General features: G+C 37.6%; 1 protein-coding gene across 4 annotated transcripts in view; it reads left to right on the top strand.

The window, feature by feature from the left end:
- ZNF385B (zinc finger protein 385B) overlaps positions 1–16,426 on the top strand; it is a 398,195-nt gene that overhangs the window by 72,850 nt on the left and 308,919 nt on the right. For all 4 annotated transcript variants that reach the window (XM_046019665.1, XM_046019668.1, XM_046019664.1 and 1 more), the window contains exon 2: positions 16,111–16,262. The gene's annotated coding sequence lies outside the window, so the exon portion shown is untranslated. The remainder of the gene's footprint in view (positions 1–16,110; positions 16,263–16,426) is intronic.

Here is a 16,426-nt window from a genome sequence, read left to right as displayed (position 1 = left end):
ACAAGTCTCCCTTGCCTTACAGTAGTCCTGGCTGATTCATCTCCGTGCTGAATCATTTTAGTGTTTAATTAGTTAAGACAGAATGGTCTGTTTCCTTTTTTTGTGCCAGAATTTCCACTTAAGCTTTTAGTGACATTTGTACAGATACTCCATTTTTAAAAATATTACTGGGAAATGCCCACATTTTGAGACTGTAAGAGTAGATATGAGGGGTTCCAGTGAGTATCAGAAAGAGACATCATTTTGCAAGCAGTGTCAACTTAAAATTCTATTATATAGAGGAAGAAGCAGCAAGTCTATAAATCTAATGTTGGATGCCCATTTCCGATTATTCTCAGTAAGAACTGGAAAACTAGGAGTCAACAAAAAAGGAGAAATGTTCAAGTAGATCAGAATCAGCCTGGCAAGAGAAGTGATCATGGAAGGAGATTTTTATATAATTAAATGTCATTTTGCATTTTGAAATATTGCCTATTGCCTCCCACTCAATCACCAAGTGAGATGAGAGGGAATATTCTCTAAGCAAACCTGAAACTGACAGCAGCAATTGTTGGGTTCTCTGTTAAGGATGAGCCTTAGATCAGAAGGATCAGAGCAGGCAATAAAATTTTGCCGAAAATCAAGTTAGACATTATAATTTCCCCCTATACAAAAAGCAAATAAACAACAAACAAAAATGAAGCCGTATAAACTTCTGGAATTTTAGAACAGAGAGGAATTTTAGAGATCATCCAGTTTATTCTCCTCCCTTTATGAAAGAAGAATTTGATGCCCAGATAGACAAGTGATTTCTTAACTATCAAGTGACTGACAGAGCTGACACTTTCTTCCACATGATGCTGGGGAATTGGTTAGGCTGAGAAGCAAGTGAGTGGTACAATTAGGAGTAGTACTGGTCTCCTGTTCCCTGTAGGCAAATGGCTTAGAAGTTTTTAGAACTGATGTGGTAGGACTAGGAAGTGGAGAGATATCCTTGGATAAATGCTCAGGATCAGCTGAACACATAAGTTTCCTAGGATTCTAAGAAACATTTTACCTCTTTCTATTCCATTCTACCACTACATAAATGCAAATTTACTGAATCAGAGTCTACAGAGGTAGAGCCGGGACATATGGATTTTGGTAAAAGCTCCCTGAGTGATTTTGTTGTGTGTCTCTATTAAACACAGTTGTATTGGAGGTTCATTTCTTTCTGACAAAGAGGTATACATCAGTCAGTAACAACTTAATGTGAAATAATTTAGAGATTGGTTCAGAAGGAAGCATAGGAGACCAGAAAATCAATTTATGAGAAGGCAAAAGAGGGACATTCTTGCAAAGCAAATAGAGTCTCTTTTCAATCTTGTTCAGTCACTATAAGGATGGGAGGAGCTTACTTAGATCCATAGTTAACAGCTTTACCGGGAATTTTCTTTCCTTCTCAATCCTCATAACCAGACTAAGCTCTTGAATGCCCCTTTTGGATCTACTCAAGAATCCTTGATGAGCCTGTTGTCATGGGACATAATACCTCATTATTCATAATCACAGAGTAATTTCAAAACAAAAAAATTTTTTTAACCTTTGTTCTAATCTTAGATATAGACGGTTGTTGAGTTAATTACTCTCCTCAAGTCATGGCATGTTAACATTCATCACTTGTTCGTGAGAGACTCCTTTCTTGGATTTATTTATTTTCCTTTATTCCCATTTCTTCCCCTCTCATCCCCAATAGGCAAACATTCTTGTGTGTTTGGCATGAGTCCTTCTAAAATTACCCCAATATACTTTGAATGTATTTACTACTTTAGTACCTTCCTCATCTGGGTCTTTGAGGTTAGAGGAGAGAGAAAGAAAGAAGAACTTGATAGGTGTTTCAGTGCATTTTTTTGAACAGACAGACATTTGTGATTGAAAGATAGTCCCTTTCAAATTGCTTGAGGTTCTTCATTAATTTTTCTTGGTGATATAATCCTATATTAGTTTTTTAAAAGATTTTATTTATTTATTTGATAGAGATCACAAACAGGCAGAGAGAGAGAGAGAGAGAGAGAGAGAGAAGGAAGCAGGCTCCCCACTGAGCAGAGGGGATCATGACCTGAGCCAAAGGCAGAGGCTTTAACCCACCGAGCCACCCAGTCACCCCAACTCTATATTAATTTTTCTTGTTGAGGTAAATGTAATGTTCCAAGAGTTCAAACTAACAAATCTAGTCTAGCCCAAGTAGTTGAAACCTACCATGCAATGCCTCATCTTGCCTGTCACTTTCACCACAATCCCTATGTACATAGGAGGGTTGACTGCCAGCAACCGATAAAGCAAAAACGCCCTCTACCCACTTACGCACTTGAAAACGTAAAATTGGTCCAAAGTCCACTTCGGTTACCAGTAGATAAAGTTTTGGGTAAAATTGCATACAGTCTACTCTTTTTCTAAGTCTTCTCTGAATGTAAATCAGAGTGATTTTAACAAACAACTTCCTAATTTTGAAATTAAGAAACTGTCTAAAAATAGTTGGGGGAATATGCTTCATGAACAGTTTATAGAGTAAATTTAGCAATTTTGCTTAGTGACAACAAATAAATTTGGTTTTCTTTATCTTTCCACTTTTCTCCTATGATAGAATTAAGTCAAAGTCAGTCATTTCCTTTGCGGGGAGAGGGAAGAGGGGATAGTAAGAAGATAAATACTTTAAATATCATTAAATGGAACATCAGAAGCAGTGCAGATATTTGTCAAAGAACAGTTTTTAAGATCAATTTTAATAAGACAAAGACCATTTAAAAGAAAATCAATATGGAAAGAACAGTTAATCAGAAGAGGCAATAAATAAGAAAATTCAACAAAATCAAGATACTTGTCATCAGACTCTTAGTCTGCACATCCCTTTCTTGGGTCACCTTCACCTGCCTTCTCTATTTCATATCAGTTCCAGCTAGCAGTGGAGTGATGACATAATGAACGTGGACGTTCTTCTTTCTTTTGAAACCTGCAAGGCCGTTCTTACCCTCAGGAGCATCAGGACACTGATTTTCAATAAGGCATTTTATTCTTTTCTCGCTGAGAAGTTTCTGATTTTGACTTATAATCAGAATCTGACAATCTCAGTTGTTCTGATATTTGAGTCCTTGTGGCCTGTTCTCATCATTGTCTTTTATATACCTGACCTTCTTCTCGGTAATTGGGTCATCTTCTGCCTGTGGTACCTTTGGGATTAATTTGCCCAACAGGGCTTGTGGGGTCGTTGCCTGGCAGCCATATCACACCCACTGAAACTGTCAGCTTCAAATCTTGACCTGGTGTTCTAAATTCTTAAAGGAGCCTTGGGAATTGCTATTTTCTTCTCATATTACTCTTAAGTACAGTACACTTGCTGTGTGCTTTGACCCAATAGAATACAATCCTTTGTCTATATCTATCTTTGTTCCCTATTAGTGACAGTACCTCACAATAGGATAACTACAAGGGGAAGATAAGAACCTGCCTAAGGACCAGTTAAAATTACCCATAGGAGGTATTGACTTCAAAGCCACTGATGTCTCCATATTAACTGTTACCTAAGTGCATTGTTATGTGTGTGTGCCCACTAGCCTATTGCATTTTCAATTATTCCAGACCAAGTTTTAAAATACTGTAACAGAAGAAAAGAATGAAAATCACATTACTGTCAAAAGCTATACTTCCTAGTGTGAAAAAGTAATCATCAGGGCTGGAATCCTTATAGGAAACTTTTTATTCTATTATTAAATACCCACAGATGTTAAAACATTGTACATACTGCTCAACTAATATAACTCTTTTGACTTTTGAAAGGACAAATGAGAAATGATACCTAAGCTTGGTTCCAAGAATTAATTATCTAACAGTTGCTCAGGGTTCCACAGGCAATTTGGATTTCAGCTTCAGAATGGTGATATAGATAAACTTCTAGTATCCACATTTTGTAGATGAAGTAAAGGAAAGAAGTTGACTGGAGAAGCTGGATTGCAGTTACTTACTGAATGTGTGTTCTGCTCCTCTAGAGTCAGAGCACAAAAAGGAAAGCTGGGTGGACTGGTCCTTCTGTCTCTGATAAGATTATACAGGAATGGTCTCCAAGATGTAGTCCATTTCAGGAAGTTGAGGAGGAGAATGGTTCATCACCATGGCCTTTAAGACTTTTGTCTTTTGACTTCATACTGACTTTATAAGTGATTAATCTACTACCTTTAAGATATTTTTACCTTTACCAGTGAGATATACTTTCATGTATTTTCTTGTTACTAATTTGTGCCCCTTCTTTTCAACTTAAAGAAGTCCTTTTAACTTTTCTTTTAAGGCCAGTTTAGTGTTGATGAAATCTTTAGTTTTTGCTTAGAAAACTCTAGAAAACTCTTCTTTCCTTTAGTCCTGAGTAACATTGCTGGATGGAGTATTCTTGATTAGATTTTTTTTCTTTCAGCATTTTGAAGGTATCATGCTACTCTTCTGGCCTGCAAAGTTTCTGCTGAAAAATCTGCTTAGAGTCTTAAGGAGATTTCCTTCTATGAAATAAGCTGTTTTTGTTTTTGTTTTTGTTTTTTCTTTTTCTTGTTACTTTTAAGATTCTCTTCTTGTCTTTAACTTTTGATGTTTTAATTAAGTGTGTTTTCATGTGGATCCCTTTGTATTTATCTTATTTGAAACTCTGTAGGCCTCCCAGATCTGAATATCTGTTTCTTTTCCAGGTTAGGGAAATTTCAAGTCATTATTTCTTCAGATAAGTTTTCTGCCTCTATCTCTCTCTTCTTCTTCTTCTGGCACTCTTATAATGCAAATGTTAGTCAGTTTGATGTTTTCCAATAAGTCCTTTAAGCTATTTTTACTTACTTTTGTTCTTTATTTCTTTTTGCTTCCCTGATAGGTAAGTTCCTCTGCTCTGTCTTTGAGTTCACTGATCTTTTCTTCTGCTTCATCTAGTCTCCTGCTGAAACCCTCTGGTGTATTTTCCAGTTTAGTTATTGTATTCTTTAATTTCATTTTTTCTCTTGGAACTTTTCAATATTTTCTGACCCTTTGTTGAAGTTTTCACTGTGTTCATCTGTTCTTCTGAATTCAGTGAGTCTCTTTGGCCATTATTTGGAACTCTGTATCAGGTAAAATATTTATCTCTACTTCATTAAAAATTTTGGGAGGGGGGTTTATCTTGTTCTTTTGTTTGGAACCTGTTCCTCTGTTTCTTCATTTTGCTTGACATTCTGTGTTGGTTTCTATGCATTAGATAAGACAACCACTTCTTCCAGTCTTGGAAGTAGAAGCCTTGTGTAGTTGAACTTTATTATTCAGTCCTGTCCTAGCTTTTTGTTGTGTCTTGAACTTTTTTGATTGTCCAAACAGCCTATTTTATTTTTAGTTGCTCCCAGTAGTTGAGGTTATAGTCCCTATTAAAAGTATTCACATCACTGTTTCTCTTCTTTAGAATACCTTGTTATAGTTATATTTGATTCATATCAGAAGGTGAAAATTGGCATCTTGTTCATCAAATTGCAGGTAAATATAATCAATTTAAGAGCTCAGAAATGATATTTTCATATAATTGAGCTCTTATCAAGTATGTATTATTTAACCAGAATTCTGTGAGAATAGTATGTAAATTTAAAAAGACTAGAAATAAACAAAATGTGAGGGGCACCTGGGTGCTCAATTGGTTAAGTGGCTGCCTTTGGCTCAGGTCCTGATCCTGGAGTCCTGGGATTGAGTTCCGAATCAGGCTCCCTGCTCAGCAGGGAGTCTGTTCTCCCTCTCCGTCTGCCCCTCCCTCCACTTACGCTCTCTCAAATAAATAAATAAAAACTGGGGCACCTGGGTGGCTCAGTGGGTTAAGCCGCTGCCTTCGGCTCGGGTCATGATCTCAGGGTCCTGGGATCGAGTCCCACATCAGGCTCTCTGCTTGGCAGGGAGCCTGCTTCCTCCTCTCTCTCTGCCTGCTTGTGATCTCTCTCTGTCAAATAAATAAATAAAATCTTTAAAAATAAAAAAATAAAAACTTAAGAAAAAAAAAAGAAACAAACAAAATGTGGCTAACTTTGAATAGTGGGAACATGGAGGATTTTCCTCCAATGTTTCTCTGCTCTTTATAGTTCCCCAAATTTCTAGAATGATACATTATTTTTATAATGAGTAAAAAAATCCAGTATATGTAAAAATGTATCTAGATGGTATATAAAGGGACTATGACTGAACTAAAACTAAACTGTGTGCTGTGGTCTCTTTAACTATAATTTTCCATGTAGCAAAAACCAAAAAATACCATTCTTATTTGTAAACTTTTTAAGATTATCTGAGAATTCAGTGAACTGAGATCTGTCCTTGATGGATGGATCTGGCTTGGGTGGAACCATCTACTAAAGGGCTGCATTTTCTTTCATGCCTGGGACGATGCAATAGCAGGTCCCTCAAGGAGCCAGGAGAGCTTGTTCTTGCTTCACATAACGACTTAGCTGTTGATTGCTGGAGTGGCTTCCAGGCTTGCTCAGGAGAGTGTTCAAGGTCGCATTCCTGCCCTGGCAATGCTGTAGGAAGAGTAGGGCTGCAACATCTGCCCTTGCCTAGGTCTTTATGTTTTGAAGTTTTCTCCCCTGACTGCGCTGACTTAGGCAGGGCACAGGACAAATGGACTCCAGACTTCCTCACTATAAAGAAGACTGCATAGCTCCACAAGCATTGTCCTCTCTTATGGCTAGATGTATACCTTATGTACCTTTTTAGAGCCAAGAATTACAGTCAATAATAGCCTAAGGCTAAAACTTAATATCAGTAAAAATAACTTTTTTTTTTTTGACAGATAGAGATCACAAGTAGGCAGAGAGACAGGTAGAGGAGAGGAAGCGGGCTCCCCGCTGAGCGGAGAGCTTGATGCGGGGCTTGATCCCAGGATGCTGGGATCATGACCTGAGCCGAAGGCAGAGGCTTTAACCCACTGAGCCACCCAGGTGCCCCAAAAATAACTTTTGAGATAGGGAAACAGAAAATTATATATTATGAGTTTAAGTATTATTTAATCATTTCTCTTGGAGGTAATAATTTTGAGGTAGCAAAACTAGCCTTTTGCATTTACTTCATTCTCAGAAGATGAAGAGAATTTCCAAATAGGATTTTCTTTTTTTGTAGACAGATTCATGTCCTAATGGAATTGAGAAATAAAAGCTAAATGTAGTGCTTCAAGGTTATTTGTGTAATATCATGAGAGTACACAACAGAGTTCTACAGAAATTAGAATTCTGATCTGATTTTTATCACAACATTGTTAAAGTGTTTATAAATATTTGTACCTCAAAATAAGCATGTTTCCTCTATAGCTCTATAGGTGGTGCTAGGTTTAGTTGTCAGTCAGTTTCTCTATATAACTAATTGAAAATGTTTAGTATTTTTTAAATCTGATATTAATAGCTTTCATAATTAACATTATGACAACATTTTGTCCTTGCAATAAGAAACATACATTTTTCCTTCTACTGATAGAATCTCAATGTATTAAGCATACAGGGATATTTTCAACCCTGGCATTATCTGAAATGCACATATATATTTGAAATTGATATTCTAACAGAAAAAAATATAATTCTTATTACTGTTATTTATTGATATGTATATGATGGTAATTTGGACCACTCAGAACATCAAAGGTGCCAGAAAAGACATTGATCTACATAGTCATTCAACTATTTAGCCCTCTTAAAGCCAAGATTTAGAATCTATCATAATAAATTAGAATAAAACATCATTGTACATTTAGGTAACTCAAATGTCCTACCCTATTTACTCGTCACATTACCTAGTTCAAAACATTTCAAATCTCTACCCTGCTCGATGCAAGAATTTCAATATTTTACCAACTTGTCCTTCTTACATATTTTTTTGAATCCCTAAGATCTTGTAGCAGTTTAGTAACTGTCTCGTTCTGAGCCACAACTTTTTTTTTTTTTTTGGCCAGTCACTAATATCCTTCAGCACGGTGCTGCAGTCTGTGATGTATGGTTTTACCCCAGGTGCCATTCCAGGCTCTTGTACAATTCCCTACAGTAGCAGAAAGATTAGCTGTGATAGTTGCATGATTTTACTAATAGCTTTGTGTTAAAAAAAAAAAAAAGGAAAATCAGAGAATCACACAGTTGTTATTAGATACAGAGTTTCTGTGAATTTGTAGACTAAAGCCCTCCGTAAGCATTCTCTATTATGCAGAATCTTCTCTGTCCAGTCTCAGGCCTATCTATCTGTTTCAGGGATCAGTTTATCTCCTAATAGAGGAAATGCCTGGAACAAGTCTCTCATACCTGGATCAAGGTCCCTTGTGCCCCAGGCCCAGAGACAATCACAGGCTCATCCCTCTCTGTGTGTACATCTTATCCCTCTAAATCTTTTGGTAAGACTGACAGTAGGAATGTCTCTTCCTTTGTGGTAACACTCTACCCATCCAGAGACGTGTGGTCTTTCTTTAGCTCCAAAGATAATTCAGAACAACAGTACTTTCCCCAAAGTTGAGTTTATTAATCTGGAATGACCCCAAATACGGGGCTTATACAGGATAATCCAATTTGAGCTTCAGCAATCCCAGGCCATTCCTCTGTCTAAGGTAAGATGCATTCACATCCTTCCTGTGGCTTCCAGTCTCCACTGATCTCTGATGGTTTTTTGCTTGAACAAGAAAACTCATTTATCTCCTAGTGTCTAACCAAAACACTTTCAGAGACAATACAATTTAAATACACTTATAGGAAAGAAATATTCTGTGAAAGGAAAGATAATTTGCAGAGATGCAGTTGTGCCACAATGAAGACAACCTTTTATATGATTATGAAAAGCAGATTAAGGTCTTTGGAGCCGTATTATCTGCAGTCTCCATTATAGAATAGAGTGCGTGGTTTACCTACACATATTCACATACTCAGAAGATCAAAAGATCTTCCAGGATGTTTTCTCTGAAACAAAGGAGTAGTGTGCACCCAAAACTGAATTCAAATCTTTTTCTCAAGGGAAACAAACTGCAAGAAGCATTTAAATGTCAGTTTTTCTTACTCAGTAATTAGTGTCAAAATCTCTTGGGATTCACATTAGGCCAGGACACCCCATTACAATCTGCTTCACTAGCACTCAGCGAAGTGCCAGTAGGTGATCAGAAAAAAAAAAAAAATCTGATACTGATGAACTGTCTAGTGAAATAGAAATGTAAGCAGTAATTTCAATCCAATGTAATAAAGCTAATGTGCTGTAGAAGTATGCTGAGTACTCTGGGAACTGTTATGCAAAGAATCTCCACAGTCACTCTCATGAACAATGAGCTGCAGAAGGATTGCTTCTTCTGGTTTATTTTAAGCTCTTTATTTTATTCATTCTTTTGGCTGCCATAAGGCCAAAAGATAGTGTGTTGTATATAGTCAGTGTTTAATAAATAATTGCCTAGTTGAATTGAACTAATTATAGCCTCCCATATCTGGATCCTATTATGAAATAGTAAAATATTCCACAAAATACACATTTATACTGCTGACCTCTTTTTTTTTTAAGATTTTATTTATTTATTTGACAGAGAGAGAGAGAGAGAGATCACAAGTAGGCAGAGAGGGAGGAGGGAAGCAGGCTCCCTGCAGATCAGAGAGCCCGATGCAGGCCCGATCCCAGGACCCTGAGACCACGACCAGAGCCGAAGGCAGAGGTCCAACCAACTGAGCCACCCAGGCACCCCTACTGCTGACCTCTTAATCTTCTCTGAAACTCTGTATTTGGGGGAAGGGTGTTGTTTGTAGTCTGGTGCCCAAGAACTCAACTATTGTTTACAATCCTTCAAAATAAAAGTTTAGAAGTCAGGGACAGACATTGGCAACATAGTGAACTGGGCGAGAATCAGGGTCAGAGTCCTGAGTCTTCCCAATTTGTGTGTTTTTATCTTGCCCAACCCTTTCCTCTATACCCAGTGCTCCATTCTCTCCAAAAATTGAGAAGCGAGCAGATGTCATATGGATGTTAGTACAAGTGTGCTCATGTTAGTATGTGACATACTCCTCAGGAGAATTTGAACTTTAAATTTTGTTTTCAGTTAAAGGATGAAGGAGTTTGCCCTAAATAATTGGGATTTTAGTTTGCAAATGAGTGGTTGTATTTTTTTTTTTTTCCTTTTGGGAATACATGGTTATTGCTGTTTTGGAAATCTCAAGGTATAAACAGCTATGTATTCAGCCCACCTATAAACTGAAATTATGGGAAAACATTGACCTTGGTTACTGTGTTCACAACCCATGCTACACACCACACACATAAACAATGCATTCATTTATTCAAATATTTATTGAGGCCCACTTTGTACTAAACATAGTCTTAGATGCTGAGGATACAAAGACAAAGCACTGTTCTTATCCTAAAGGAACCTGAGATCTAGCTAGGAAGGAAACTGTAGACTTTTCCACAGACTTTATCACATTTGGTTGTAGTTTCCTATTTTCTCTTCTGTATTTCTCATTAGACTACAGAGTCCCTTCAGGCTGACATCTCATCTACCCTGTTCACTACTGTTTGCCTAGCGTCAAGTCCTCTGTCCAGATAGTCAATAAACTTGACTGAATAACTAAAGCTGTATAAATATAATAAACTAATAATAAAAATAATTAAAATGTTGCTATAAGGGCTGGGTTCCAGGTTTTCTCTGCAAAGACAGTGCTTCAGGAATGCAGAGATAGAAGAAAACTTGGCAAGAGAAGCATCATGAGGACTTCAAGAAAAGTAAGGAGTGAGGAGAGGACTCACTTAGATTTGGCAATTAGGCAGTGTTTATAATGACTTTTCAAAGAGAAGGACTAAATCTGGAAAAGAGTTATAATCCGGGTTGTTATAGGTTAAGGAATGAATTAGAATTGGATAAAACAGGTTGACTTGAGTTGGGAAATGAGATAATAAATCCGTGGGGTGGGCAGAGTCTTTCATACTGACATAGAAGTGAAGAAATCTCTTATCATATTCTGTCTGCTATGGCAACTTTGTGTAAAGGGATGTATATTCCATGTGCCTAAAGGAGATGTCTTTACCTCTGAATCAGTTTTCTGATTTATCATATTATTATAATAAATTTTCTTTTTTTTTCTCATTTTATTTATTTTTTCAGTGTAACAGTATTCATTCTTTTTTTTTTTTCAGCGTAACAGTATTCATTCTTTTTGCACAACACCCAGTGCTCCATGCAAAACGTGCCCTCCCCATTACCCACCACCTGTTCCCCCAACCTCCCACCCCTGACCCTTCAAAACCCTCAGGTTGTCCCAACCTCCCACCCCTGACCCTTCAAAACCCTCAGGTTGTTTTTCAGAGTACATAGTCTCTTATGGTTCGCCTCCCCTCCCCAATGTCCATAGCCCGCTCCCCCTCTCCCAATCCCACCTCCCCCCAGCAACCCCCAGTTTGTTTTGTGAGATTAAGAGTCATTTATGGTTTGTCTCCCTCCCAATCCCATCTTGTTTCATTTACCCTTCTCCTATCCCCCTACCCCCCCATGTTGCTTCTCCATGTCTACTTATTATAAAAAACAATTGGACAACTACACAGGTGAGAACCAGGCTTGAGAGAAAGTCAAGTATTAAAGTTTCCTGACAAACCATATCCTAGTCATTTAAAAGTCACTCCTTGAGATAGTGACTGGCTGTCTTATCAGTTCTTTCCCTCAAAAGCAGCAACTCAGGGACCAGCTTTCTCATTCCTTGATCTGTTCCAAAATACCTTATTCTTTCCTGGCTGTTAAATGATTGGCCATCTAATCTGTTAAAATCATACAAAAAGAGCATAGAATACCTGAACTAGCTCTGGCTTCTCTTATGCCCTGCTATGTTTGCATGGCATTCCAAAGCAGAATGCTGCCCACTGCTCCGTTTAAAATTGGATACCCCTGAAGGGCCTTCTGCCCTCTGCAAGTGAAACATGTAATTTAAGATAGTCTGTTAAAAACAAAACAAAACTTCAAAATAGAAAGTAAGATTTTTCTTTCTTCTTCCACTTAAACTCACTGTTACCTTCCCCTTAGCCAGAAAATTGACATTATAAATATCACTGCCATACATATTATAAGCCTAGAAATTATACTGTCTCAGGCCAAAATTAAATGTTGGGATTCTGATATCTTGCCTCTCTACTACCTCTAGGTCTTCTTCTCAAGACCTCTGGAATGAAATTCATTCTGGTTGAAAGTGGCTCTTAACAGGAGCTGCAGGTATTTTTCCCGAGAGGGGAAAAGTATGAAGCCAGAGCTAGGACAAATAAATCGGGACATGGTGCCTGCTAGGCAATGCATCTTTCCTAGAGGTCTATGGATGCGGTTTTGGAGGCTTGGGGGAACATCTGCAAGTGAGAGGAACTCTGGGAGAAAATAAAATAGGGATAAAGATTATAAAAGATACTGGTATTCTGAAGAAGTTTACAGGAGAATTCTAAAATGGCCATTCATTTCATTTTTAAGGGTTTCTTTCTTACTAGTTAAAATATGCATAAACAATGAATTTTGGAACACACACACACACAAATAAATTAAATTTAAAAAATAAAATAAAATATGTATCTTTAAATAAGTCTAAAATGTAATATATTTCTAAGACAGATGGCAATTTGAAAGTCACAAGTAAACCACAAGCTGGTTTTATCTGTTATAAGGTAATACAAAGAAGTCATTTTTTAGATTTCAAGTTTAAAATGGAAAATTGTGATGTAGGTCTTATTTCTGTGAAGCATCGTGTGTTAATTGACAATGTGGGCAAGGCCAGCCACCTCCAAGTTGGGTTAAATTTTCAAATGAAAGTGTCATCAGTCCTCAGCTGAGTCAAGGATTTTGGTTGCTTGAGTTGAAATATAACACTTAGATTTCAATGATTCATTGAGCTGGTATCTGACCTAGCCTTGAAGGGTTAGAAATGATTGGTTTTCCTCATGTTTTACAATGGATTAGTTTTCTAGATAGGGCATAATATATTAATGATGAGCTCATTTTAAAATTATTTATCTCTATTCAGATAATTCTTATGATGAATTTTAATATTTTGAGAGAACATAAAGTATAGTATGTTTGAACATAACTTTTATATGTCACTGATATTTTCCAAAGTTTTATGAGAAAAATGGCTTTGTGATACCATAATGTTTTTAGATTTAAGGAATAAAAGCAAAAATATTAATGTATATGCAGTTAAATCACATTTTAATTATAACAGAATTATTTTCTGCAGCTCAGCTATGGGACTTGCTTAAACCTGATTTATGTATAATTTGAATAAATTTAAAAATAAATTTTGTGAAATAGAGTTCCTTAAAATGTTGACTTTGGGATAAAATATTTATGGGACAGATAGGATTTACATATCAAAATAAGCAATTTTCTTTATTTTTTTGAAAGATTTTATTTATTTATTTGAGAGAGATAGAGAGAGAGAAAGCATGAGCAGGGAGAGGGGCAGAGGGAGAAGCAGATTCCCCACTGAGCAGGAAGCCCAATGCAGGGCTCGATCCCAGAATCCCGGGATCATGACTAAGACAAAGGCAGACGCTTAACTGACTGAGACATTCAGGCACCCCCAAATTAGCATAATTCTAACAACTCACTGAGGGTTAGGATTTAGCCTACAGTATAATGCACAATGGCTCTTTGCAGTAGGGTGTATGGGTATAAATAAGAAAGGACGAATACCCAACTTTTGTAGCAACATGGACGGGACTGGAAGAAATTATGCTGAGCGAAATAAGTCAAGCAGAGAGAGTCAAGTATCATATGGTCTCACTTATTTGTGGAGCATAACAAATAACGTGGAGGACATGGGGAGATGGAGAGGAGAGGGAGTTGAGGGAAACTGGAAGGGGAGATGAACCATGAGAGACTATGGACTCTGAAAAACAACCAGAGGGTTATGAAGGGGCAGCGGCGGGGGGGGGGGAGGTTGAGGAACCAGGTGGTGGGTAATAGGGAGGGCACGCACTGCATGGAGCACTGGGTGTGATGCCAAAACAATGAACACTGTTATGCTGTAAATAAACAAATAAAAATAAATAATAATAAAAAAAGAAATTCTTCTTGGCACACTGTATACATAGAATCAACCTCTATCTTTATGGTCATGCCCTGTGCTATAACTCATTTTCTGATTTTTAAGCATTCAACAAGTGAACACCCCCAATGAGGAATAGTCTGTAGCTGCTCCTTTCTCCTCATACAGTTTTCAGCCAACTTGAATCAACAGAACTGCTCAAAGCCAAATGTCCTTCCATCTCTTCAGCTTTTCCCATAGGCAAGAACCGTCACAAGCCATAATCCTTTCTTTATCTGAATTCTTCATCCTTCATGGCATAATATTGTTCACCTCAGCCAATTCTTTCTCATGCATATTCCTTTTCCTTGGTTTTTACCCAATTATTGCATTAGTATTTTTCTCTTCTTTCTTGTAGGAGAATGTCTTTTTAGTTGAGAACCAAAAGCATTGCTATAATCACACTGATAAGTATGTGTGAGGTAATAGAAAATATATTTGGTCTCTGTCCCCAGTTTCTGGTACAGAGCTTTTCCTAAAACCCTTATGATTTCCTGAGTGATAAGAACACTAGGAACATCTTTTGTTCTAGTATTTGGTCTTTGACCCTGGTTCCTGGCACGGGGCTCCTGAAATACTTGTAATTTCTTCAGTGATAGGAATGTCTTTTTGTCCCAATGAGCCTCTGGGTGGGCTCCTGGGTGGTCCTTGCAAAAGGGCTGGCCACCAAATCATAAGTAGGAACTTGGACTTTTCAGCCCTATCCCTGATTCTCTTGAAAAGGAGAGGGGCTGAAAATGGAGTAAAATGATCAATCATGCCAACTCGATTAAACTTCCAAAAATCCCAAATGAGATTAAGAGTCATTTATGGTTTGGAGGGAGGTGGGGTTGGGAGAGGGGGAGTGGGTTATGGACATTGGGGAGGGTATGTGCTATCGTGAGTGCTGTGAAGTGTGTAAACCTGGTGATTCACAGACCTGTACCCCTGGGGATAAAAATACATTATATGTTTATAAAAAAAAAAAGAAAAGAAAGGATGAATACCCAACTTTTGTTGCAACATGGACGGGACTGAAAGTGATTATGCTGAGTGAAATAAGTCAAGCAGAGAGAGTCAAATATCATATGGTTTCACTTATTAGTGGAGCATAACAAATGACATGGAGGACATTGGGAGATGGAGAGGAGAAGGAAGTTGAGGGAAATTGGAAGGGGAGGTGAACCATAAGAGACTATGGACTCTGAAAAACAACCTGAGGGTTTTGAAGGGGCGGGGGTGGGAGGTTGGGGGAACAGGTGGTGGGTAATGGGGAGGACACGTATTGCATGGAGCACTGGGTGTTGTGCAAAAACAATGAATACTGTTATGCTGAAAAAAATAAATTAATTAATTAAAAAAAAATCCCAAATAAGCAGAGTTCAGAGAGCTTCTAGGTTCATGGACATGTGGCGGTGCTGGGAGAGTGACACACCCAGAGGGGGCATGGAAACTCCATGCCCTTCCCCCATCCCTTGTTCTATGCATCTCTTCCATTCCTTTTACTAATAAACTGGTAAAAAGTAAACTGTTTTCCTGTGTTCTATAGTCACCTTAACAAATTGATCAAACCCAAGGTGATCAAACCACCTTAACAAATTGATCAAACCCAAGAAGCACAGGTGACAGGCTGGACTTGAGAGGTGTCTGAAGTGTGTGTGTGTGTGTGTGTGTGTGTGTGTGTTGGGGAGGTAGTCTTGTGGGACTGAGTCCTTAACCTGTGGGATCTGATGCTCTCTTTGGATGCACAGCATCAGAATTGAATTATGGTGAAGAACACCCAGCTGGTGTCATGGGGAATTGCTGGGCTGGGGGAAAAACTAAATAAAATATAAAACTTACGTATGTTAAAGTGGAACTGTGAAAGTAAAAAGCCAAGGCCGTCTTCATCAGGTGAAGGTTTTTGAGGTACTGAAAAGTCTCCTTTAAAATCTTCAATGAGTCATGACTGAGCACCATACCCTTATCTAACTAATGAAAAAAATCAGCACTTAAAAATAAACAAAATTATATCTTAGTCTGCTATACTCTATCTATTTTTCAATTACTAGTTTACCATTTACTGTATTTCTTTTACTTTTTATTTCAGATGTTCTGCATTTCAACCTCATCAAAAATTAAATTGAGATTTATGGGCTAATCTGGAAACCTAAATACAGTTTGTTTCACTGAAACTATAAGAAAATATGTTCAAATTCCCATTGGCTGACTTATAAAGGGACTTCTGGACCACAACTTAATGTAAGTTGCAGACAGACTGTGTTTTGATCTTTGTTATTCACCTCCTCCCCAGGTTAAGGCATAGGTCTATTGGCAAATGCTCATGTATTACATATACTTTGTGCCTATACATACCCTTTTTCACAATTCTAGGTTCTTAAGCTTTATTCTTTCCTTCAGTGGGT

This window comes from Meles meles, chromosome 9 (genome assembly GCF_922984935.1).
Source record: "Meles meles chromosome 9, mMelMel3.1 paternal haplotype, whole genome shotgun sequence".
NCBI lineage: Eukaryota > Metazoa > Chordata > Mammalia > Carnivora > Mustelidae > Meles > Meles meles.
Note: the sequence above shows the minus strand (reverse complement) of the source record. Positions and strands in the feature narration are given on the sequence as shown.